The sequence below is a fragment of the Peromyscus eremicus genome, chromosome 10, assembly GCF_949786415.1.
Source record: "Peromyscus eremicus chromosome 10, PerEre_H2_v1, whole genome shotgun sequence".
Lineage (NCBI taxonomy): Eukaryota > Metazoa > Chordata > Mammalia > Rodentia > Cricetidae > Peromyscus > Peromyscus eremicus.
Window position 1 is genome coordinate 53,440,766 of NC_081426.1, and position 25,148 is coordinate 53,465,913.

The window sequence follows — 25,148 nt, forward strand, 5'->3', positions numbered from 1 at the left end:
TTCTTGTTAGATGCTACAGAGTGTGGAATGACTTCAAATGTTCAACATCTTACTCTATTGCAAGCCTAACAGAAGAAGGTGATCACTGTGTTTTACTCCTGTTATGGGGAGGCCACCAGAGAAGATTCCTCAGATTTAGTCTCTAGCCATTGAAAGTCTTTTTGTTCTAGAAGGCTGGGACTACACTCAGGTTATTTGGCAACCAAGTGAATCCCTGAGTATTTAGAGGAAGTGGCTTTTAACATGCTTTTATTTTGATCAGCAGTTGCAGGGGAAGTTTTGTACAAGCAAGCAGTATAACAGAAGCTAAGATAACTGTAGGGGGAGCTTTGAACAAACAGGTAATTTAACAAATGCCAAGACAAATTATCTAGGGCATCTTGACCTCAGGTACCTAGAGTAGATTCGAATGATTTCCCACAGAATTTTTTCATGAAAAAGATCATATTCTAGTAAAACCTAGAGTGGCCTGAGCAAGAATACAAGGGGGAGGAAGCCCCAAACTCTCTCGCCCTGTCACATTACAACATAGCAGTACACTAAAGTGTTTTTCATATTTTTTTTCTTACTAGGGCACTCCATTAACATTATCAATATATTAAGACTGACCTAAACAAGACATTGCTCTGAAGAGCTAATGGTTTGTCTGTTACTGCTCTTACTTACATTGCCACTCAAAATTTTCTGAAATAGTTTCTTGGTCACTCTGAAACTGCTCTGTGTTTTCATTAGTTTGTTTCTGTATCATACCTGGGTACAGTTATTGAGTGAGATGGAAGCAATGTCTTTTCACCACACTCAAAAAAATCAAGGAAATTTATTTTTTGAAGCATCAAAAATATATCACTTTGCTATTTGTGATCACCTCAGATTAATCTGTGATGTTTTGACATCATTTGGCGCCATGGCTAAAATCAGTTATCAACTCGTTTCTCCTAAGGCAATTGAGAGACTTATCAACAGGAAATATGAGACTTTGATTTGCCTGGTGTAATGCTATCTCCAATAACAAAATTTATTTGAGCCACATTTTCCACATGTGCAAAAATAAAGTTTAAAATATCAACATTTTAGGAAAATCTTTAAAGTAAAATATACAAAACTTCCCCACCTATAAAATATACAAAGTTTATTCATTATTATTCTCCAGTTTTTGGTATTTTCCTGTGCATATCTAAACAAAATTTGACCTACAAAAAATGTAATTATTTTTAAAAGAAAAATGGAAAAAAGTTGGAACTATTATCTATTAATCTCCTTAAAACACCTGTGAATGAAACAAATGCTAAGAGATTATTTGTCATGTAATTTATAATTAACCAGAGATAAAAAGTCAATTCACTAACACTGCTGATTTCTTTATGTATAAAATCACAGAATATTTTACAAAGGATATTCTTGATCATGTTATATAAAGGTTTTGGCTATAATTAAATTGCATTTTCATTAAATATATCATTCTTCTAATTTTGTAATAAAACAAGCATATTTTAAAAGGTAGAAATTCTTGACAGTGGCAAAAACAAACCCTCTTTTAATTAACCAAAGTGTTTAAATCTGTCTGCTTCATAGCACACATAGTTGTGTAAACATGGTTACTTATATTTACTTATATGTCATATGCATATAGTGCAGATTGAACTTTTGTTGTGAAGATTATAGAAGACATAACATAGAAAATTAGCCCATAATTAGCTTAAGGCATATACAAATAATTCATAGCCATTGCTCTGATGAATTACTGAGGCAAAATGTATGAATTCATTTTGTGTGGTGATATTTTATTTGTGCTGAAATGTGGTGATATTTTATTTGTGCTTTAATAAATAGAGCTTGCCTGGAGATCAGAGGAAAAACCAAGCCATTTTAAGTAAACGCGAAAGTCATGCAATGTTAGCACATGCCTTTACTCCTATTACTTGGCAGGCAGGGATTTGTCTAAATCTCTGTAAATTCAAGGTCACACTGGAAACAGAGCCAGGTTGGTGGCACACGCCTTAAATTCCAACACTAGTTAACCATGGAGGTCTGGAGGTACAGACAGACAGGAAGTGACAGAGCTGGGCAAGAAGAGGAAGTCATGTTGTTGGACAGAGATAGCAAATCAGATGGCGGAACAGCAAGGCATATGGCATGGGTAGACAGGAAGTATCTCGCATTTGGAAGCTGAGGTATCCGTGAGGTGAGGTTAGCTTGTGGCTGTTCCTACTCCTCTGATCTCTCTCAGACTTTAACCCATATATCTGGCTCCATGTTTTTTATTTAATAAGACCATTTAGAAATATTACTTTACCTGTCTAAAACACCTGATGGTCTAATAAAGAACTGGCCGATAACAAGGCAGGAGAAGGGATAGGCAGGGCTGACAGGCAGAGAATATATATAAAAGAAGAAAATTGAGAGGGAGAGCAAAGAGCCAGAGAAGGAGAAGGACTTCAAGGGCCAGCCACCCAGCTGCACATCTAGCCATGGAGTGAGAATAAGGTTTACAGAAGTGAGAGAATGGAAAAAGCCCAGAAGGATAAGGTAGATGGGAAGATTTAAGTTAAGAAAATCTGACAAGAAACTAAGGCAAGCTAAGCCTGGGCTTTCATAAGTAAGAAAAAGCCCCAAATGTGATTTGTTTGGGAGCTGGATGGAAGGCCCCCAAAAAAGAGTAAAATACCAATAAAAACAAATTGGCATCCAATCTGGGGCTCATATTTCTATGTAGAGCCTGAGAAAGCTGAACAACCAAAAGTATATGGCTCCTTTAAGAGTTTTGGCAGAATAGTTTCTGCCTATCACTGAGTCCTCGAGCAACTAGCATGTAAAGTAGGACAAAAAACTAAGTAAAAACGCCTGCCACAGTGCATGCATTGGTATTCTGAGCTCTAGGAAGGCTGAATGCAGTTCCTGGTCAAACAAATCTCAGACAGACCTGGAGTTTCGCACTTGGCTTTCGCGGACCTGCGAAGCAGGTTGAGCCAGCTGAGAGCCAAATGTGGAGAATCCAGGTGTAGGTTAGCAGTTTAAAAGTTCGCTCATGCAGTCAAAAAAGGCTAAAGATACACATTAAAAGAGATCCAGATGGAAAAAACAAACAAACAAACAAAAAACAGAACAAAACAAACAAACAAACAAAAACCTTCTAAACAGGTTCCAATATGTTTTACAATGTATGTAGGCTTACGAAAGAAAGGAAAAGGGTATGAACGAACATAGAAAGAAATAGTTTAAAAATAATAAAGTCTTTAAAGAAAGAAGTACAGTAATAAAAAAATAAGCCATGCAAAGATGGGAAATACATAGGTAGTTTGGATCCTGTATATTATGTTGATTTTGAATATTTTGAATGATCGTAAGCAAACAACAGCTGCTAAGAGACATAGAATTGTGAACTGGACTACTAAAATGAACCAAACTAGATATTTTAGAAATGCCTTAACTTTAAAAAAAAAAAAGGTTAAAGAATATATTTGTCAAATAGAAATAAAAAATGCTTTGGAATTTTGTTCCCACAGGAGATGAGAGGCTGTGAATTGCTTGAGGGTTAATATGGATCATGTTTGATCAGGCAAGACCTCCTGAATCTTGAAAGGTGATATCTATCAACAAAGGTTACTGTTGGTCTTCTCAGGACTTGGTCATTATTTTAAAATTTTCTCTCTGAGACCCTAAAGATACTTCGTCCTCAGACAGCAGAAAGAAGTATGGAGAAATGTATACCCACATTCCCAAGAATTGTGAGGTATAGATAGCTGTTGATTATTTTATGGATTATGGATGTTTGTTATCATTTAGGAGAACATAGAATATTGATGAAAATTTAAAATTATTTTTTGTTGCATTGTATAGAAGTTTTCTATTCTTGTTTAAAGGAGTTTGTTATCATTTGGGGGGGAATATAGTGTATTAATGCAACTTTAAACTTATTTTTGTTACACTGTATATATGTTTCTACTCTTATTTAAATAATTTTTGTATATTGATAAAAGTTTAAGGTTATTTCTGTTACAACATATTGTACATATATTTCTATTGTTGGTTAAGTTATTATACCTGTGCAGTTTATTTAAAAATGTAAGGTAAAGTTTTAGTTTTTGAAAGGTATTATTATAAACCATATAAGACAATCAAGAAACACAGGTCAGTAGTTAATCATTCATAACAATCAAATTTGTAGATATGTTAGGTACGTTTTCTAGGTTAAATAGATATATTTTAGATAGATAGATGGTCCTCAAACCTTTCAAAGGCCTATAGAATATGGCATTTAAAATGCTTTGTTAACTTAAAATTATGACAATGAGACACATCTGCTCTTGGCAGGATCAATTTATCTCAGAGAAGATGATGCGCATCAAAGAAACTCCTTATGGAATTTCCTTTTACTGTGGCAAGATTAGCCACTGGGCAAAGAAACTATTCTTGCCTTTGACTGCTGACAAGATGCAGATTGGACATGCAGGACACAGAGGAAAATGACTGTTAAACTTTGTCAAAACAAGGCAGGACAGTCCTTCAAAATTCCTACCTCACAGAAGAGCCTGCCAGATACTCTACAGGACACAGAGAAAAATGACCTAGGAAACTTTTCAAAACAAGGCAGGATAGTCCAAAATCCCTGCTTCATAAAAAAAATTCTGTGAGATACTCTAGGCCTGTAGGCTGATGCTAGATGCCACCACATTACAGAGGAACTTTGGATGGCTCTCCAGGGATCCAAATGTCTCTGTTGTTAGGTAATATTACATCCTTCTGGGTCTTTGATGAACTTGAAAACTAGATAATTATAGTTGCAGTTTTTCTTAGTTTTGATAGACAGTAAGTTAGATATAAAACATTGGATTCACTAATATAAGATAGCTAATGCATTATTTTCTTTGAATAAGCTAACTACAAATGTACTGAATATTATAAATTACTTCTTACTTGATAAATGTTTTTTGTTGTATATAGTTATACTATATTAAAGTTAACATAGTATACTTTTTATTTAGACAAAAGGGAGAAATGTGGTAGAATATTATTTTAAGGTGTGATATTGTTGTTTATGTTGTATTTGTTTAACTCTGTGAGTCTGTGTTACTGTACCTGTCTAAAACACCTGATGGTCTAATAAAGAACTGAACAGCCAATAGCAAGACAGGAGAAAGGATAGGCGGGGCTGGCAAACAGAGAGAATATATAGAAGGAGAAATCTGGGAGGGAGATCAAGGAGCCAGAGAAGGAGGACTCCAGGGGCCAGCCACCCAGCTACACAGCTAGCCAGGGAGTAAGAGTAAGATTTACAGAAGTGAGAGAATGGAAAAAGCCCAGAGGGAAAAGGTAGATGGGAAGATTTAAGTTAAGAAAATCTGGCAAGAAACTAAGGCAAGCTAAGCCAGGACTTTCATAAGTAAGAAAAAGCCTCTAAATGCGATTTGTTTGAGAGCTGGATGGCAGGCCCCCCAAAAGGAGTTAAATACCAATAACAACATATCATACTATTCATAGGCATCACATCTGTTTTTAGTGGAGGCTGTGATAGTGGCTTTCATTTATTGTTTCAAATCTTTGCCTGGCTTCCTATCTGTCACAACTTCTAGTCAAGCACATTTCATCTAAATGTTACCCTTTTATGGAAGCATTTCATTACAAATGGACATAAACAATCTTAGTATTCCCTAAAAATTAGAACCCTCTGAGACTTGATGGTAGCAGTGCTTCCTCCTCTCTCTTTAACTTTCTCTTTTCCTCTTTTCCCACTCCATCATAGGATGGAGACTCATTGATAGAGAATTATTAGTCTAACAAATAAAAATAAATGAGATTGAGTATATGTAACAGATTCCAAAATAAGAAACTCAGCTGATACTGCAGTCATCTTACTATATATTAAATAAAATATATAACATAAGAAAGTAAGGCATGAGGAATATATAGAGACCAAGATTGTAGACATCATCAGAAGACTAGACACCCAGAGTACAGTGACAGATACAGGGAATAAGGAGACAGGATTCTAGAGGCTTGAAGACACCAGGTTATTCAGGGCTTCATAAATCAGGCTCAATACTTGGAACTTTTGAGAAGTCACTGGAAAAGGTTAAAGCAGAAGAGAAATGAGCTCTGATTTCCATTTTAAATAGATCACCACAAGAGCTATTTTGACAACACTTTTTAAGAGGACAAGATTGGAAACTGGGATGTGTTTCAAACTCTTGAACTAGTCCAGGTAAATGGGGTGATGATAATTTGGTTGGAGCTAGCAAACAATTGCGTTTGTAATTTTGAATGTTCAATAGGTTAGATCAGCACAGTTCCGGAATGTATTCCTTTTCTCACTCACCTTAAAAGATTCTATGAATATTGTTCCTGACATCCAACGCTCAGCGTAATACAAAATTAGTCATCCACTGATTAGTTCTTGCATCAAACTTTGTCCTGACTAAATAAGTAAGATACTCCATCAAGGAAAAAAATACAACCTTGTGAGTTACAAGAAAGTTTCCACAGTTGTTTGTTCTACCAAAACATTCTATTAATAAACTAAATAATAATGTTTTTTTCTTGTTTTGTTATTATTAAAATAAATATGATCGTTGTTCAGTCTGAAGGAAACTCTGCTTCCTCAAACTCGACAGGCAGGGCGTATATCCAGAGATGACAATCTCAGCCCACCTCAAGTAGAACTAAGAAAGATTTCTGGCTGTTAGGTAAAAGCCCGCATTCCTAAGAAACTTGTGGAACTGGTTCCATCTGCCAAAAGAGTAGTTTATTTCCTTTGCCTCTGGCAGAAGGGACACATGGCTCTTCATTGATTTATAGCGTTTGCATATCAAAGCCCTGGCTGGCCTCCAGGCTCCCACAGCTCCTATTCACAAGTATTAAGTTATATACTCCAAAGACCCAATACTAGCATCCTGGCCCTTCTCATCCCCCAGGTTTCCCTCCTCCCTGATATCCTTGGCAAGGTTTTTCTACCTGCCCCTGCTATCTCTTGCTAACTTGCTATCTCTAATACTGTCTGCCACTCTCTCAGTTTCCCTTGTCCTGCCCTTGTCCATCTTTTTTTTTTTTTTTTTTTAAATCTTCCCTGCTTGGTCCTCCTCCATTTGCCTCTGGATATTTTCACTCTCTTATGCGCAGTAAAACCTCTCTAATGAAGTCAGCATTCCATCAGTTTCTTGATGGCGCCTCTTTTATATAATGATCTTTTTCATTGTCATGCTTAGGATAAAATAGAAAAACAAAACAAAAAAGGCTGACTTTACCACTTTAATTTCTTACCCATAAAATAAAATAAAATCATCTTATAAGAACTGTTGGGAAAGAGCAGACTGATACCTGGATTGATTTTTCTCTTTCTATTTTTCTTTTTCCAGCTCACTTTTCAGATAAGAATGTCTCTTCCAGTTTCTTATTTGTGAAAGATTTAATGATGAAATTTGAAAAGGAACATGGTATTTGCAATATCCTGTGACCTGATTCAACATGTAGATTTTATGTATTCTCAGTATTTAATAGTTTTTCCCATTTTTCTATTTTCTAGGAAACTATGAAGCATAAGTATTTTATTTTATGCACAGAAGAAAGGCAACAGAAGACACTAATGTGCCTCCTTTCTTAATAAATAAGTATTCAGCACAATACTTGCTGCACAATACAAAAAACTTGGATAAATTCTATTCACTTACATATATTTATTGCAATGTAAACAGTTTTTAATATAAGATTCAAGAAAAACATATTTTCTGTGCCTAATAAAAGATCATTAAACTACGGAGATAATGCTAAACAGAATATCCTGTAATTTGTCTTTCATCACTGAAATGGTATCTCCCCTAAACACTAAAGGCACTCTTCTCTCATTCCTGGAAATCATTGTCCTATTCTCCATCGATGAGTTTAATTATGCAGACTGACATTTCATTGCATATAATTGTGTCTATGTTGTCACAAGAGGCAGCACTTTTTCAGGACAAACAATATTTCATATAAATGTACACACATATATGGGAAATGCATGTATGTGTGTGTGTGTGTATACTGAATTTTCCTTCTTTTATGTTGATGCACTTTTCACTTTTCATCTCTTGGTTATTATACATAGTATTTAAATGAGCGGAGAAGTGTGCATTCTTTTCAAAATATTTTCATCCACTTCTTCTGAATTATACCCAGGAATGGGACTGCAGGCACATGTGTTAGTCTTGCACTTACTTCTTGGTGTCTCCATTATTTCATGGAGAATCTCCCTCATACTAATGTGTAAAATTTTCAATTCATTTTTATTCTTTGGGAGCAAAACTTCTCTTCCCTGACCTGTATCCTAAGGCAGTTTATGTCAGCCTATTTTCTGTTATTATAATGTAGTTATTTATGAGCTTCACTTTTTTCACTTTTACTTTTTTTAGTTATTTCTTTCATTTTTTGTGATTATAATACTTACATCATCTCTACTTTGTTTTCCTTTCTACAGCCCAATTTATATATTCTTCCTTGCTGTTTTCGAATTCAGTCTCTTTTTTCAAGTGTGTGTGTGTGTGTGTGTGTGTGTGTGTGTGTGTGTGTGTACGTTTGTGCATATGTTTGTTCCTCAATACATAAGTACAACTGGCCCAGTCTGCATAATGATAGTTTTATGTATGCTTTTGGGACTTACCATATGGTATTATATAAGCAATTGTACTCTTCTCTGGAGACACCATTTCCTGTGCTTGCCTGTGATTTTTTTTGTATAGTGCTGAGGCCTCCTGTCTATTGCTACTGTCTTTGTTCAGTTCATGTTTAGGCCGTAATGTTGTTGAGGCTTTATATGTTAAGCTTCTGACATCTGCATGATACAGTCTCATAACAAAGTCTCCAATTTTCTGTCTCTCACAATCTTTATAGTCTAACTTCTAAAATTTTCTCTGACCTTAGGTGCAGGGTTGTGTCCTACATGAATCCATTGGGACTGGGCTCCACAACTCTGCATTTTGATTGATTTGGTTTTCTGTAGTGGTTTCTGTTATGAAGAGACATTTCCTTGATGAGGAATAAAGATTACACTTTTCTGTGGGTAGAAGGACAGATATTTAAATATAGATAGGGATTATGTCAGATTAGAAAATGGCAGTCCTTCTTTTCTGCAAGATCTCTGAATTCACTAGCCCAGTATAGTTGGTCAAGCCTCTAATATCAGACATGATTTCCTTCATGTCGTGAGGGTCTGAAGTCCAACCAGAGAGCTTCAAGGTATGCATGATACTCCTGTCTTCTTAAGTACATGTGCCATGCTGGTTATTATTGTGGTTCAAAGGTGTCATAACTTGGCAGATCCGTTGGTTGTTGCTGTCTTTCAGAAAGTTGCATAGTGGCTTCTGGTACCCTGAAAGCTAGTCCTCAGAGTGGAGGCTTTCAGATCAGTTACAGCTTAAGGAACTCTGAGCCCCATGTCTGAAGTGCATAGTGTCTTCAACAATGAGTACTTAACTCCCACCTCTGAGGGGGCAACCAAGGACAACAGCAAAAGCCTGTCATGTTTTGGGAAGCTGAGAAAGAAATCTGGGAAACAACACCCTTCAATATAGTTACAAACAATATAAAATATCTTGGTGTAACTCTAACCAAGCAACTGAAAGACCTGTATGACAAGAATTTCAAATCTTTGAAGAAGGAAATTGGAGAAGATATCAGAAGAAGGGAAGATCTCCCATGCTCATAGATTTGTAGGATAAACATAGTAAAAATGTCCATCATACCAAAAGCAATCTACAGATTCAAAGCAATCCCCATTAAAATTCCAGCACAATTCTTTACAAACCTCAAGAGTGCAATATTCAACTTGGGTTTTGGTATGGAAAAACAAAAACATAGGACAACTAAAACCATCCAGGACAGTAAAAGAACATCTAGGGGTATCACTATCAGAGATTTCAAGCTCTACTACAGGGATCTAGTAACAAAAACCACATGGTATTGGCATAACAATAGACAAGTAGATCAATAAAAATGAATTGAAAACCCAGACATAAATCCACACATCTATGGATATCTGATTTTTGAATAATGGAGCCAAAATTATACAATGGTAAAAATAAGGCATCTTTAACAAATGGTGCTAGCCTAAGTGGATGTCAACATGTAGAAGAATGCAAATAGATCCATGTCTATCACCATGCACAAAATTCAAGTCCAAGTAAATCCAGATTCATTGAACCTGATAAAAGAGAAAGCTTTGGGGAACAGCTTTGAATGCACTGGCACAGGTAACAACTTCCTTAATACAACAGCAATAACCCAAACACTATGATAGACAATTAATTATTTGGACCTCCTGAAACTGAAAATCTTCTGTAAGGCAAAGGATGTCATTGATAGAAAAAAATGGCAGCTGACAAAATAGAAAAAGTTTTTCACTAACCCCACATCTGACAGAGGGCTGATTTCCAAAATATGTAAAGAACTCAAGAAACTAGATGTAAAAATACCATACAATTGATTTAAAAAAAATGGGCTGCAGACCTAAACAGAGAATTCCCAAAAAGGAATTTCAAATGGCAGAAAAACATTTAAAGAAATAATCAATATCCTTAGCCATCAGGAAAATGTAAATCAAAGTGACTCTGAGATTTCACCTTACACCTGTCAGAATGGCTAAGATCAAAAACAGAAAAAACAGTTTATGCTAGAGAGGATGGGAAGCAAGGGGAAGACTCCTCCATTGCTTGTGGGAGTACAAACCTGTATATATACTTTGGAAATTAGTATGGTGGTTTCTCAGAAAATTGGAAATTGATCTACCTTAATATCCATCCATATAATTCTTGGGCAAATACCCAGAGGATGTTCAATCATGCCACAAGGACACTTGCTCAACTATGTTCATAGCAGCTTTATTTGTAATAGCCAGAACCTGTAAATAATTTAGATGTTCCTCAAGTGAAGACTGGGTAAAGAAAACGTGGTATATTTACACAATGGAGTATTACCTAGCTGTTAAAAACAATGACAACATGAAATTTGAAGGCAGCCCTAGGAAGACAAACATGATATGTACTCACTTAAAAGTGGATATTAGCTATGATGTAAAGGATAACTACGCTACAATCCACAGACCCAGAGAGGTTAAGTAACAAGGTGAGCTAAAAGGGGGCACTCAGAATTCCCTGGGAAGGGCAAATAGAAGAGACTTTGTGGGTGAGCTTGGGGCAGGTGGGGAAGGGAACATGAGTTATCAGGTGTGGGTGGGTGGTGAGGAGAGCACTGAAAGGGATGACTGGAAAGGTGGTCATTCCAGGGTCAGGTAGAAACCTGGTATAAGGGAAGCTCCCAGGAATCTACAAGTATAACCCCAGCTAAGACTCCCAGCAAAAGGGGATGTTTAGCCTGAACTGGCCACCTTCTATGACCAGGCATGAATCAATGTAGCAATTCAAACTGGAACCCAGTCACATAACCATCAATTTATAGTCTGTCTGGCCTATGTTATGTGCTAGGGTAAGGGTGACACAGAGATTGTGAGAATGGCCAGCCAATGACTGGTACATTCTGAGACACCTATGCCAAGGGAGTGAGCCCACCCCTGACACTGCCTAGAGTGCCAGCACCCAAAGGTGGATGATCCAGAGACCTAGGATAGAACCAAACACAAATGGAGAAAAAAGTGCCAACATAATGATGCTAATGATATTCTGTTATGCTCATAGATTGGTGCCTACCCCAATAGTCATCAGAGAGGTTTCATCCAGGAACTAGCAGAAACAAATGTAGAGATCCACAGTCAAACATTAGCCTGTTCTCCAGTAGTCCTGCTGAAGAGAGGGAGGAAGCACTGTAGTAGCCATAGGGGTCAAGGACACCACAAGAAAAATAACAGAATTAACTAAACTGGACTCATAGGCTCTCATAAAGATGGAACCTACAACCAGGAAGCTTACATGGGACTGATCTAAGCCCTCTGGATAAATGTTACAGTGGTGTAGCTTGCTCCTATTGTGTGACTCCTAACAGTGGGTGCAGGGGCTGTCTCTGACTCTTCTACTAGCTTTTGCAATCCTATTCCTCATTCCTGGCTTACCTTGTCCAGCTTTAAAACAAGGCAAAGTACTTAGTCTTACTACAACTTGATATGCCATGGTTTGTTTACATCCATGGGAAGCCTGCCTTTTCTGAATAAAAATGGAGGACGAGTGAATGGGGGTGGTGGAATGAGGAGGTGGGGGAAGGAACTGAGACAAGAGGATGGAGGGGAAACTGAGGTAAGAATGCAAAATAAAGAAAAATAAGTAAATAAATACATGGCAACATGAAATTTATAGGCAAATGGATGGAACCAGGTAAAATCATCCTTAGTGTGGTATCCCTGACCCAGAAAGACAAATTTTTTTGTGTATTGGCTTATATGTGGATATTAGGTGTTAAGTCAATGTTAATCAAGGTACAATCCATAGAACCACAGAAGACTGGTATGCAATAGAGTAAGACACTAGAGTGTATAGATATACCTTGTTAGGAAAGGGAAATAAAATGATAGTTATGGATGGATGGGGTGCTGTAACTTGAGGATCTAGTGGGACAGGGAGTGGAGAGGGGATTAAAGGAGGGAATATGGGTAGAGACAGCTAAAATTAAGGACCATTTGAAGGGTAGTATGGAAACCTAATACAGTAGAAACTCCCTGAAACATTCACATATATGAAGGTGATCCAAATGAAATTGCCAAGTAATGGAGGATACAAAGTTCCAACTGTCCATCTTTTGTAAGTAGTACTGAGATTAAGTTATATCTAATCGAGTTGTTGGTGAAAAGGTACCCATGTGAAACTCCAAACAATCCAGGCTGTTGTCAGACTATAGTTTTCCCTTTAAAAAGTGACAGCAAGGCCCCAAGACAACACTTACACAACTAATTGAACACGGAAAGTGGAACTGTGCCTACATGGAGCCTTCTCCTCTCCATGCTAATGTCTTTAATACAGGACTGTACTCTGCATTCTACCACATTACGAAACAGGAACACCAAGTCAGCTAAACACCCTTAGGTCTACAGTGATGTCTTGCCTGTAGGATATACTAGGGAAATGATGGCACAAGACTTCTGGGAGTAACCAATCTATGTTTGATTTGACTCAAGGCCCACTTCATGAGATTGAATCCATATCAGACAGAGAATAGATAGCCCAGGGGCTGAGGGCAAATCTAAATAGTTTTGGTCTAAAAAAAACAAACAAAATAATTAGGAGATAAATTGACTCCTAATGATATTCTGCTATACTCATAAGTTAATGTCTTGATCGGCTGTAATCAGAGAAGTTTCCTATTTCAGAAGAAGGCAACAAATTCATAGACCCACAGCCAGATATTATGCCAAGAGTGAGAGACCTTGATAAACTCAACCCTAAATGGGAAATCCCTCTGTTTAGAGCTCAGGGGACCCAGAGGAAACAGAAAGATCCAGAAGGAACAGAGAACACCAATAAAACAAGGCTCTCTTAATCAACATGATCAAAGTTCATGTGAACTCACACAGACTGAATCAGCAAGAGGGCCTGCATAAGTCTGAGCCAGGTCTTCTGCATATATATTATGGCTCCCACTTTAGTGATTTTTATGGGATTCCTGAGTGTGCAAATGAGTGTTTCTTTGATTCTTATGCTATTTCATAGGTTCTTTCCTTCTATTGGTTTGTCCTGTCTGCCTTTTATGTCATTGTTTTGTATTATCTTATTATATTTTAATATTATCTCTTAGAAACATGTTCTTTTCTAATGAGAGACAGAAAGAGGGTGGATTCAGAAGAGAGGGGAGGTGGGGAGGAACTGGGAGAAATAGAGGAAGGGAAAACCATAATCAGGATATATTATGTGAAAAAATGGTATATTTTCATATAAAGAAAAATAATAATAAATTAATGAAAAAAATATTACCTGATATCAGTTCCCTGCTGAAGCTTATTATGGGATTTAATATAAAATCTATTTTTGAGAGCATATTCTGCCCTTAACAAAAATGCTGTGATTGATTGGATGGAATGTTCTGTGGCTTATGGAATGTTATGGTTGGTCTATAGTCTTTTTCTCTTTATTGTTTGAATGCTTGACTATCTTTCCGTATCATGTATCTGTTTTTAAACTGAGCTACTGGTATTGAAATTTTCTTAAATTTTTATACTACTGTCTATTTCTCCCTCCAGGTTTGTTGCTTTTTTTTTAGTATATTTACCCAGTGGATTTTTAGACACATATTTATCTGTAATTGTTAGAAATCAATCATTTTATCATGCTATTTATTTATAAGTATGCCCTTTGATTTTGAAACAGTCATTTACTTAATATCTGTTTGGTGTGCTATGTGTTCTTTACCCCATCACTGCTTGAGTATGCTCTAAGTTTGTGGAGAACATTTTACCCATTTCCTTTAGCTATGTGTGCCAATAGCAGTCTAGTTTTGGATCTGTTTATTTTTTAAAGTATATTTAACCATTTTATAGCTTAATTGAGAAATTTAATCACTATATGTTTAACGTTACTATTGAGAGCAAAAGACTATTACTCCATTTCATCAATTGTGTGTTCATTGTTTCATGTTTCATTTTATTTTTATCTTTGGAAGCACATGAACACAAGCATGCATGCCTCAGTGAACATTAGAAGACAGAAGACAAACTTGGATGTCCACCTTTGTCTTCTTTTGTGTTCTGAGGCACAGTGACTCCCTTGCTGCTCCAAATGCCAGGTTAGCTGGCCTGTGGGCTCCTGTAGATTTTCTTGCCTCAGCCTCCCATTTCAAGATAAGAGTGCTGAGACTTCAGCCTTTGCAGCTGGGGTTATCCTAGGGGAGCATTTTTTGGGTTCTGGGAATCTGAACTTCCATCCCCAGTTTGTACAAGTGCTTTACCCACAGTACCATCTTTCTTCTGATCACCTTTTCCTTTTCTACTCTCTTCCATGTGATTCCATACACTCAATTCAGTCTGAAGTGTGTGTTTCTTTAAAAACACAGGTCATACCTTTTACTCCTAAGTATGCTTCCAATTTGTCTCTTTCACTGTACTTTGTTGAGTGCCAATTTCATGGAAAATTCTGTGCTTATGACACATCTCCTTTTGAACTAATATTTTTTACAATATCATTAGTTTCATTCCTGTATTCTCTTCTTTTATCATAAAAAAAGATAACAAACCTGTTTTAGTATCCTATCTTCCAAGCTAGTAATTCCTCTGAATTTATTTACTCTCCTCTAATATATAAGTATTTAATATTTTGCTATTGTTATCTGAACATGAACAAAAAATATCATAGCTTTAATTTAGACAACAGAGTCTCAAAATATTTGGAAGAAGGAACAGTTTAGATCAGGAATTCAGTATTTTCATTTTATAGCTTTATTTGTAAAATGAAAATATTAATTAAATTATTACTATTTTCTATCTAATATTTCAAAACCTCATACAATCCATTTCAGAGTAATGTTTATACCAGAAGCAAAAACTTTATTAAGAAAATCTCCTGAATCATTGTTTAATGAAATGGATATACTTTCAAATTGTTTTGTATACATCTAATAAAACCATCATAGAAAAGTGAGTCTCCAGATAGAAATAAATCAATTAATCCGTTTATATAAATAGTGCCCAGAATGTTAAATACACATAGATATAGTGTCATTTCTACAAAATTGGTACTAACTCATCTCTAAGTCAGTGTTGTTCAGAACAGCAAGCACACGCCCAGTGGGCAATAAATTCCGTTATGTTGAATCCCTAGCTTTTATTGCCGAGGACAATTTAATCCTCAGTTTATAAGTTATAAATATTAGAAATCCATGAGGCATTCATTTCAGGTTTAGCTTTTTCAACCTGGCTAAAGACCACCTAGCAAATCCATTTAATTTTCCAATTGAAAACTTTATTTGAAAGCAATTTTATTAGCTTCTTGCTCATCCACGACAGTACTTGACTTGGTAGAATAAATTTCAGTGATCTGAAATTGAACTCAAGTAGCTCACACAACATTCAAAATACACCCTGAAGGTAACATATAAATATAAGGAACACACGATAGTGAAGCCAGGCCTTAAATGACTTTATAAGTTCTGTTGATGAGGTTTGCTTTACTACCCTCTCATTTCCACATTACGTGAGCTACCCTGACATAGGTATGTTTACCCAAATCCCTGAAAACAATGAATTGTGTATATATTATGTATTATATAATTTATGTCAATTAGATAAATAGATAGACAGACAGATAGATAGATAGATTCAATGATCCTAAGAGATTTCTTCCATTTCCTTCAGTTTCTGTACAAGCAAAACTAGAGCAAACATAGCAAATTCATGATTTCTGGTGTGTTCTGTTTGCTTAAGAAGATATTGACTGAACAATACTGTATGTCAGCATTTTCTGAAGGAGAGCTGACTTTATTGGTACATAATTTAAAGTAGAATACGAAATGAGGTACCTAGATATTCTCTCTGTCTCGATGATTTTCTTTTCTTGTAGAAGATTTTCATCTTTCCCTCCTCCTCTATATTTCATTTCTTACTCAGTACAGGTATCACATGCATGAATTTTGCTCAAAATAATTGTTGAATTAATAAAAGCCTAAATATAAGTAATTAAGTACCCATGTTACACTATATATATATATATATATATATATATATATATATATATATATATATATATATATTTTTTTTTTGGTTTTTCGAGACAGGGTTTCTCTGTGTAGCTTTGCGCCTTTCCTGGAACTCACTTGGTAGTCCAGGCTGGCCTCGAACTCACAGAGATCCGCCTGGCTCTGCCTCCCGAGTGCTGGGATTAAAGGCGTGCACCACCACCGCCCGGCCATTACACTATATTTTTTAAAGAGAGTCTGAGGAAACAGAAAAAAAAAAAAACTGCACAAATGAGAGAGAGAGGATCCATGTGGTTTACCTATTTAGCATAAATAACAACAGAATCTGTGGCAAGAAGAAAACCTTTGGATAATGAACATGATTAATAATGATTATCTGTTTGTGCCTGTAGTTGTTGAGCAGGCCTGCAAACATGAAAGTTTCCATCTGGAATCTGTACTTCCTAGGTTCTAATTGTGTCTTCTTGACCACATCTCTCAAATTATTGGGGAGCACAGAGCATCTGGACCCAAGAAGTCTTTTGTCCCTTTGAGCTGTTGCAGCCCCTATATTCTCATATGCTATCTTTCTAATTAAACTCCTTGATGCTAATTAAAACTGAGAATAGAACAAATGCTACAAGACGAATCCAAGCTCCCTTCTGTTAAACTTAGTGAGCTATGCAGTCCTGGGCTTTTGAATGTTTCCCCTAATTAGGATTTCATTGACACTCTCACCCAGTCATGTGTACATAATCATCAGCTCCATAAAAAATGATTCCAGATCATAGATCATGAAATACCTGTCTATAATCACGAAACTTTTTATCTGCAGTGCTGCAGTGTCCTGAAAAGCTGTGGCTTGGCAGATGGCGTGATGCGGAGTGTAATTTGGCATGCTATGTCTATCAGCCTGTGGTAACCCTTAGGCATCTTATCTCTACAGGAAACAATGATGATGGCCAGGACAACATGTGGTGACCCATGGGAACATAATCACGTTAACTCCAGACTCTTGCCAAAACAACACGTGCCCTTGTTATTAGCATTTTCTAGGAAACCAGCAGCTACTGAACAGACATTTGTTGGACTGTGTTAGATTGTTTCTGGTTGCTTTGTTCTTTCTTCCGTTAGATTTAGCAGAGAATATGCTGTGGTGGTGTGAAATTGGAGGCCTGTCAATTGATTAGCCTCACCTCTGCTGCATGCATGAATGACTTAAACTCATATTTCCAGTTTTTCTTTTTTTCTCATGCAATTAGAAGTCTGGGTTTTCTTTAATATTTTCTATCAGTGTGCTATAGTATCATATTACTTCAGAGATACAGAGTATGTATAAAATAGACTTGCAGGCTTATCTTTCAAGCAAAAAATAAAGGACACATGAAGTAGAAATAGAGATTAATGAATTTGAATGTCTTGGATATGAATCATTAAGTATTATTTTTCCTTTTCTCTTTTTCTCTTCTATTTAAAGGTCTCCATACGTTATTTTATATTCCAATCCTTAGATCATTAATGTGGAATTTTATGTTAGATTTTTTTCCGGTGGAGAAAACAACAATGTTAAATATAATATTAGGCTTAAGTATACATCATAATTTACTTGTAAAACACTTTCAAGTCACCTAAAACTTCTTAGCAATGAAGCAAATTCAGAGTCCTTTATTTTACCTATCACTTTTTTTTGAAAAAAAGTGAGACAAAATAAGATATGTGAAATAATTTTTATTCCTTGTGTTGTTTTTTGTCTAGCCAATGGAAAAATGAAAATGATTTTCTTTTTTTTTTTTTTTTTTTTAAAGATTTATTTATTTATTATGTATACAGCATGTATGCCTGCACACCAGAAGAAGGCATCAGATCTCATTACAGATGGTTGTGAGCCACCATGTGGTTGCTGGGAATTGAACTCAGGACCTCTGGAAGAGCAGTCAGTGCTCTTAACCTCTGAGCCATCTCTCCAGCCCGAAAATGATTTTCTTAACTGAAATGAAACTTGCTATTCTTAATCTCATAAATGAAGGGAGTAGTTCTAATCCTGAGGCCTCATAGTGAGGATAAAGCCGTACAGTACATGACACTTTACAGAACTTGAGCCTTCAGCTTTTATTAAGTTTGACAAGGGAGAGATGATATCTCCCTCTGGTTTGAATTTGCTTCTCCATGATATAAGTGATGGTGATCATTTTCACAGCTAGTCTGGGTCTTAACATTATCTTTGATGAATATTTACTCAGTTCCTTTGCTCATTTATTTGTTTTTTTTTTAATTTTTAAAACATAATAAAATCTATTCTTATTTATTTATTTATTTATTTTACAATACAATTTGGTTATACATATCAGCCACGGATTCCCTTGTTCTCCCCCCTCCCGCCCCCTCCCCTTCCCCCCAGCACCCCCCCTTTCCTACCTCCTCCAGGGCAAAGCCTCCCCCAAGGACTGAGATCAACCTGGTAGACTCAGTCCAGGCAGGTCCAAAGATACCCCCACAATAGACTGCTGGCAATGGTTGAGAGACAGCCTGAACTGACCTACTCTGGTGATGGGATGGCCAAACACCCTAATTGTCGTGCTAGAAACCCCATCCAATGACTGAGGGATGTAGATGCAGAGATCCATGGCTAGGCCCTGGGTGGAGCTCCGGGAGTCTGATTAGTGAGAAAGAGGAGGGTTTATATGAGTGAGAATTGTTGAAACCAAGGTTGGATAAAGCACAGGGACAAATAGCCAAACGAATGGAAACACATGAACAATAAAATATATTCTAATCATGGTTTCTCCTCCCATAAGTCCTTCCAGATCCCCTCCACTTACTCACTCAACTCAATTCCATGACTTCTTTCTCTGTCTTTTTAGAAAATGGGCAAAAACAAACCAACAAACCATAATTTAAAAAAATAATATACAAAAAACACAGAGATATAGAAACTCTCTCCTCTCTCTCCCTCTCTCTCTCTCTCTCTCTCTCTCTCTCTCTCTCTCTCGAACACACACACACACACACAAACACAAACACACACACACATACACACACACAACCATAAAGTACAAAATCATAAACTATACATACAAGCAAAAGGCCAGTAAAATAAATAAGAAAATACCCAATCTAAGCAATATGAAACAAAATGTCTATAAAAATATCATTGAGTTAATTTTGTATTGGTCATCTGCTGTTGGGTGTGGGGTCAACCATTAAATGTGGTTAATATGCCCAGTGAGACTACATTGAAGATAACTAATTTTTCTCTTGCAATGAATATCAACTGGAGATGACTTCTTGAATAAAGATGGAAGCCTCTGTCCACTGATATCCTCTCTGACTTGAACATGTCTAGGCCTTGTGCATGCTACCATTGTATCATTAAGTTTTTATATATATTAAGTCTTATTATGTCTGTAATACTCTATTTCTTTGGAGTTATCCATCTCTCTGGCTCCTACAGTGTTCCCTCCTCTTCCATACAGCTCCCTGAGCCCTGAGGGAAGGGGCTTGAGTAAGAATCTCATTTTATCTGGGCAGTGATGGCACAGGCCTTTAATCCCAGCATGCGGGAAGCAGAGACAGAGGCAGATCAATCTCTGTGAGTTCAAGGCCAGCTTGGGCTACAGAGAGAGGTCCAGGATAGGTTCCAAAGCTACACAGAGAAGCCCTGTCTCAAAAAAAAAAAAAGAATTCCATTTCAGACTGAGTTCTCCAAAATCACTTAGTCACTGCATGTGGTCCAGTTCTCGGTCTTTATATTTTTCTTTTCCATCAGCTACAAGAGGAAATTTCTCTGACAATTGCTCTGATGATGGTAATTTATTTATGGTATAGAAAAATGCCATTGGAGTCATTTTATTGCTATGGGCTTTTAGCAGAACAATAATATTTATTTTCCCCTAGGTTCATGGCATATCTAGTCTTGGGTCTTGGCCACCTGAGCAATGTCTTGCACGGGTTCCATCTAATGGAGTGGGTCTTAAATCCAATAAGATCAGGGTTGGTTACTCATGCAATGTTTGTGTCACTATTGGACTAGCATATCAGGCAGGCAGGTCACTGTACTATTCTGCAGGATTCGTAGCTGACTTGGTGGCTATTTTCTCCTCTAGTAGCATACAGAGTACCTTTCTGTACCATGAACCCTAGTCAGTAGATGTGAAGGCTCTAGTTAGGCACCAGCTTAACTTCATTGTGTATAATAAGATATATAAGTGTTGTCTTTGGCAATAGGATCTTACCATCATTTTGTGAAGAGCAACCAATAACCTTGGCAATAGCTCAAGACTTTTAGTGTTTCCACTGGGACCTTTCAGCCAACAATTCAATTAGTTGTAATCTGTTCTTGCCAATAGATATTCTACTTGGTGATGAAATATGTAGAATTGGGGCTTTTTTCTCTGCTGTTATTTGGTTAGTCCATTTAGAATTTTTTGTATGTGTATATATATTTAAGAAACATGTACAGTAGTAAGTTTTCATATGACCACTCAAATGACACTTATTATTAGTTATCCTTCCCTATATTTCTTCCCTTAGCTCTTAGTCATTTAATTCTCCTTGCCCAATCTACCCTATTTCTCCATTAATTATTTATCTATTTCCCCTTCCTTAGAAGATTGTCCCTCTCCACAAGTACCTTACTCTATACTAACCTCTGTTGTTATAGAGATTAATGCATGCCCTTCAAAGGCTTAAAAGCTAACATCCACATATCCACATATAGGAGAAAATATGCAGTATTTGTCTTTGGGCTCTGAATTGCTTCACATAAGATGATTATTTTTCTTATTCTATCCATTTATCTTAAATTTTATAATTTTCTTTGTTTGACAACTGAATAATATTCCATTGTACAAATATACCACATTTTAATAATCTATTCATCCACTGGTGACTATCACGGCTGTTTCCAATGTTTAGCTATTATGAACAAAGAATGAACATAGAAGGTAAAGTATCTCTCTAGTAGGATGTAGAGTCCTTTGAATATATGCCCAGAGTGGTATAGCTGGATCGTCTGGTGTCTATATTCCCAGCTTCCTGAGGAACTGACACTGTTTTCCATAGTACTCATTTATCAACTGGGTTATTTGTTTTTTTGTAGCCATTTAAAATATTTAATATCATTATATATCAATGATGCAAAATCATTTCTGAAAGTAGAGTTTGAAGTAATCCTAACTGTACTCTTTTGTTTCCATTTTCCATTATGGAGGTAGTATCTGGAAGATCATTGCCCAGAGTAAATTCGAGGACCTTTATGTTTCAGCCCAAAGTCAGCTTAACTTAGAAATATCTCGATGAATAAGTAAATATATATATTTAAAACTATCCTGTTGTACATGATAAATATGTATAATTTTATAATCAATTACTTAAATCAAATATATTACAAATTAAAAAGTAATTCACTAAGCCTAAATTGTGAACAAGCTGAATAATTTATATAGTTATATAATACAGCTACACAATAGGAAAAGTTTGACTTGAAAATATTTATAGAAAATTACCAGCAAATAAACATTTTATTAAATAGTGAAGAAAATAAAGCTCATAAAAGCTTCTTCTTAAGTTAAATCATCAAATTCTATTAAAAAGCTGAGTTAAAGTAAATATAGAATTTCATCTTGCTTTGTTTTCTGTTGGTTTGTTTTCATGAAGAACTTCACTATGTAGAATATGAAACTGGAGAGCCTTCTGTTTGAACTTAAACCTGAACTTGAACTTCCTGGCACTCCTGAGCATGAAGATTAAGGGAATGGAGCACCAGAATCTCTGGTTTGATTCCCCTTTGGCTCTATGTCCCAGGGCTTTCTTCTTCAGTATGTTGTGGTTGGGGGTACATTCTGGTACTTTTCCAAAGTGTAAGATGAATTGCTAAATAGTCTTATTAATAAAATAAAAATAACCCAGAGCCAGTTATTGGGGTGAATTCTGAAAGATCAGAGGCAAAACAAGCCACAGCCAACCTCACCTCGACAGCTCCTCACCCAATCTTGTTTCCATGAGTCCTCAGACTGAAAGCTTCTGAGTCCCTTAATGGATCTCAGCTGAACTGCTGCTAAAAAAACAAAAAACAAAAAACAAAACAAAACAAAAAAACAAAATCTTAAAAGCCTCTAGTTCCTCATCCTCACACCTTACATAATTTTCTGATTCCTGCCATCACTTCCTGGGATTAAAGGTGTGTGTCTTTCCCAAGCAAGACATGAGATCTCAAGTCCTGGAATTAAAGGTTTTTGCCACCATGCTTGGTTCATTTTCCAATGTGGCCTTGAAATCACATCTGGATCTCTGCCTTCCGAGTGATAGGATTAAAGGTGTGTGTGCCACCACTTACTGACCTCTGCGTCTAACTAGTGGCTGCTCTGTTCTCTGACCCCAGATAAATTTATTAGGGTACACAATGTATTGGGGGAAACAATATCACCACAGCATAGAATTATTACACACTGCCTTGAGAATAATCATGTTAGTCATAGTAGATGAGGGTTGAAATTGTGCGACCTAAAGTGGCTTTTGAAGTGTGAGGCGGTGGCATCTTTTAACTTTTATAAACTTTATATTTGACTTTTCTTCATGGACCATAATTGATCACCTTTTCTGAAAGCTTGAGTGGTGTAAAAGAGGTCTTTTATGTAATCTTATATCAGTTCTCTCAGAATTTTGACCAATGGCTTTGATCATACTCACCCCCTCCCTTAAAAGTAACAGAGATTCTCAAGTGAAAGCTAAACATATTTGCTAGGTTGACTTAGAATAATATCAAACCAGGGAGCCATGCAGCTTTAACATAATCCTATTTCTTATATTTTTCTTCTCATTTTTAATAGTCTCTTATTTGTTTCACATTATTTTCTTTGCTTTCTTGATCCCTGTTCTGTTTCCAATAACATAAGAAATATAGAATAAGAAAAATTTAAGGTAAAGAGATACATTTTGCTTATTCTCCTGGAATTTTACAATCAAGGTGTCACATTTATTGGTGGCCATTTGGCTGGCAATCCTGAGGTGATTCTGGGCATGCTTGAAGGAGACAGGGAGACGATTCCTTGTGACATGTGTAAATTCAGAAGACTTAAAATACATTTATTCAGTTCCTTTTGTGTGCCAAGTACAGGACTTGGAGGAATGATGTATAATTAATATTAATTGTGTGTTGTGTGTCTCACTCTAGTTCTGTGTAATTATAAGAATAAATTCTAAATACTAAAGAAGACATTATTTTATGATTGATCCACTAACTTCACATGTTAATGTAGGCTTGAAAACTCATGATTATAGCACTCCCTGTTTGCTAGTAACTTATTTTTATTTTGTGTCTGTATTATTATTGATTTGATTATGGAAGGATGGGGAAGGCAAGATGCCCTCTCTAAAGATCTTTTCATCAGCCAAAAGCAAATGCTTGACAAGCACTGTGTGAGGCAATACATGAACTCCAACGGATCCTTAAAAGAAAGGAGAAATAGAATCAGTTTAATTTATTGATATTCATAACCCAAAGATTTAAAGTCTCAAGAACTGAAATAATGAGTGACAGAATATAAACTTCCATGTAGGGCAGAAAGCTGTGTCCCCTGCCATTGGTTTCTAGATTCGTTTTGTAAGCCTGCATGCTCACACTGCTGTGAATAGTTTAGGTACCTCACCCTCCTTTGCAATTTCAATGATAAAGTGGTATCCTAAAAAATTGTGTGAATTCAGACTTCAAGACTATAAAATACATGTTTTATCTAATCTAAAATATTTCCAATAATGAATTAGCAAGCATCCTTACAGTAATATTTAGCAACATAAATTTCCTCTCGAATATAAATGTGTCACTATTAGATGATAATGTATAAGGCAAAGATAGAAATTATTCATGTACTTTGATAATAAAGGTCTTAAATTCAATGACATCTTTAACTTTTCCAATGCTTAGTTTTGAAATTTAAAAAAAAAAAATCTTATTTCTTATCCAGGCATTGTTTTTGTTGTTGTTTTACTTTAAATTCCGTGAACTATTCATCAAAGCTTTGAGGTCCTAGTTCTGCAGCGCCATCTTATGGAGATACTTCACACAGCCGTTTCATATTGTCTGGCAGAGTGATCATTGTTCTAACAGATTTGATGCAAATAGGATTCCTGCCTATGCTTGGAAAATGGAAGCAATTAAACTAATGCCAAGAGCAGGATTTTTTTCTCCTCTTTATTGTTGCTTATCTAAAATTTCCTTATCGTTGCAACTGTATGATTTTTTCAGGCAGTCAAAATTATGTACTAAGATCTGAAATTCTCACTACATACATTGAAGCTAGGATAGAAAAGAAGAATGAAGCTGTTGAATAGGGAAATGAGACAGCAGTAAAAGATCACAGTACAGCTGGTGTTTGTTGGCAAGAGTTTCCTCTTCAAAATTTGCAGCAGTTCAAATGCCTCTATTATTATTGGTGCTTTTCCCTGATCATGCTCACCAGGAATGGGGAAAAAAAATGAAGTCTTTGAAACTCAGAGAAATAAACTGTGAAATTCTCCTTAGATTGCATAAATTTAGCTATTTCTTCATTCCAAGTATTTCCGTTAACTTAACAGCATATAAT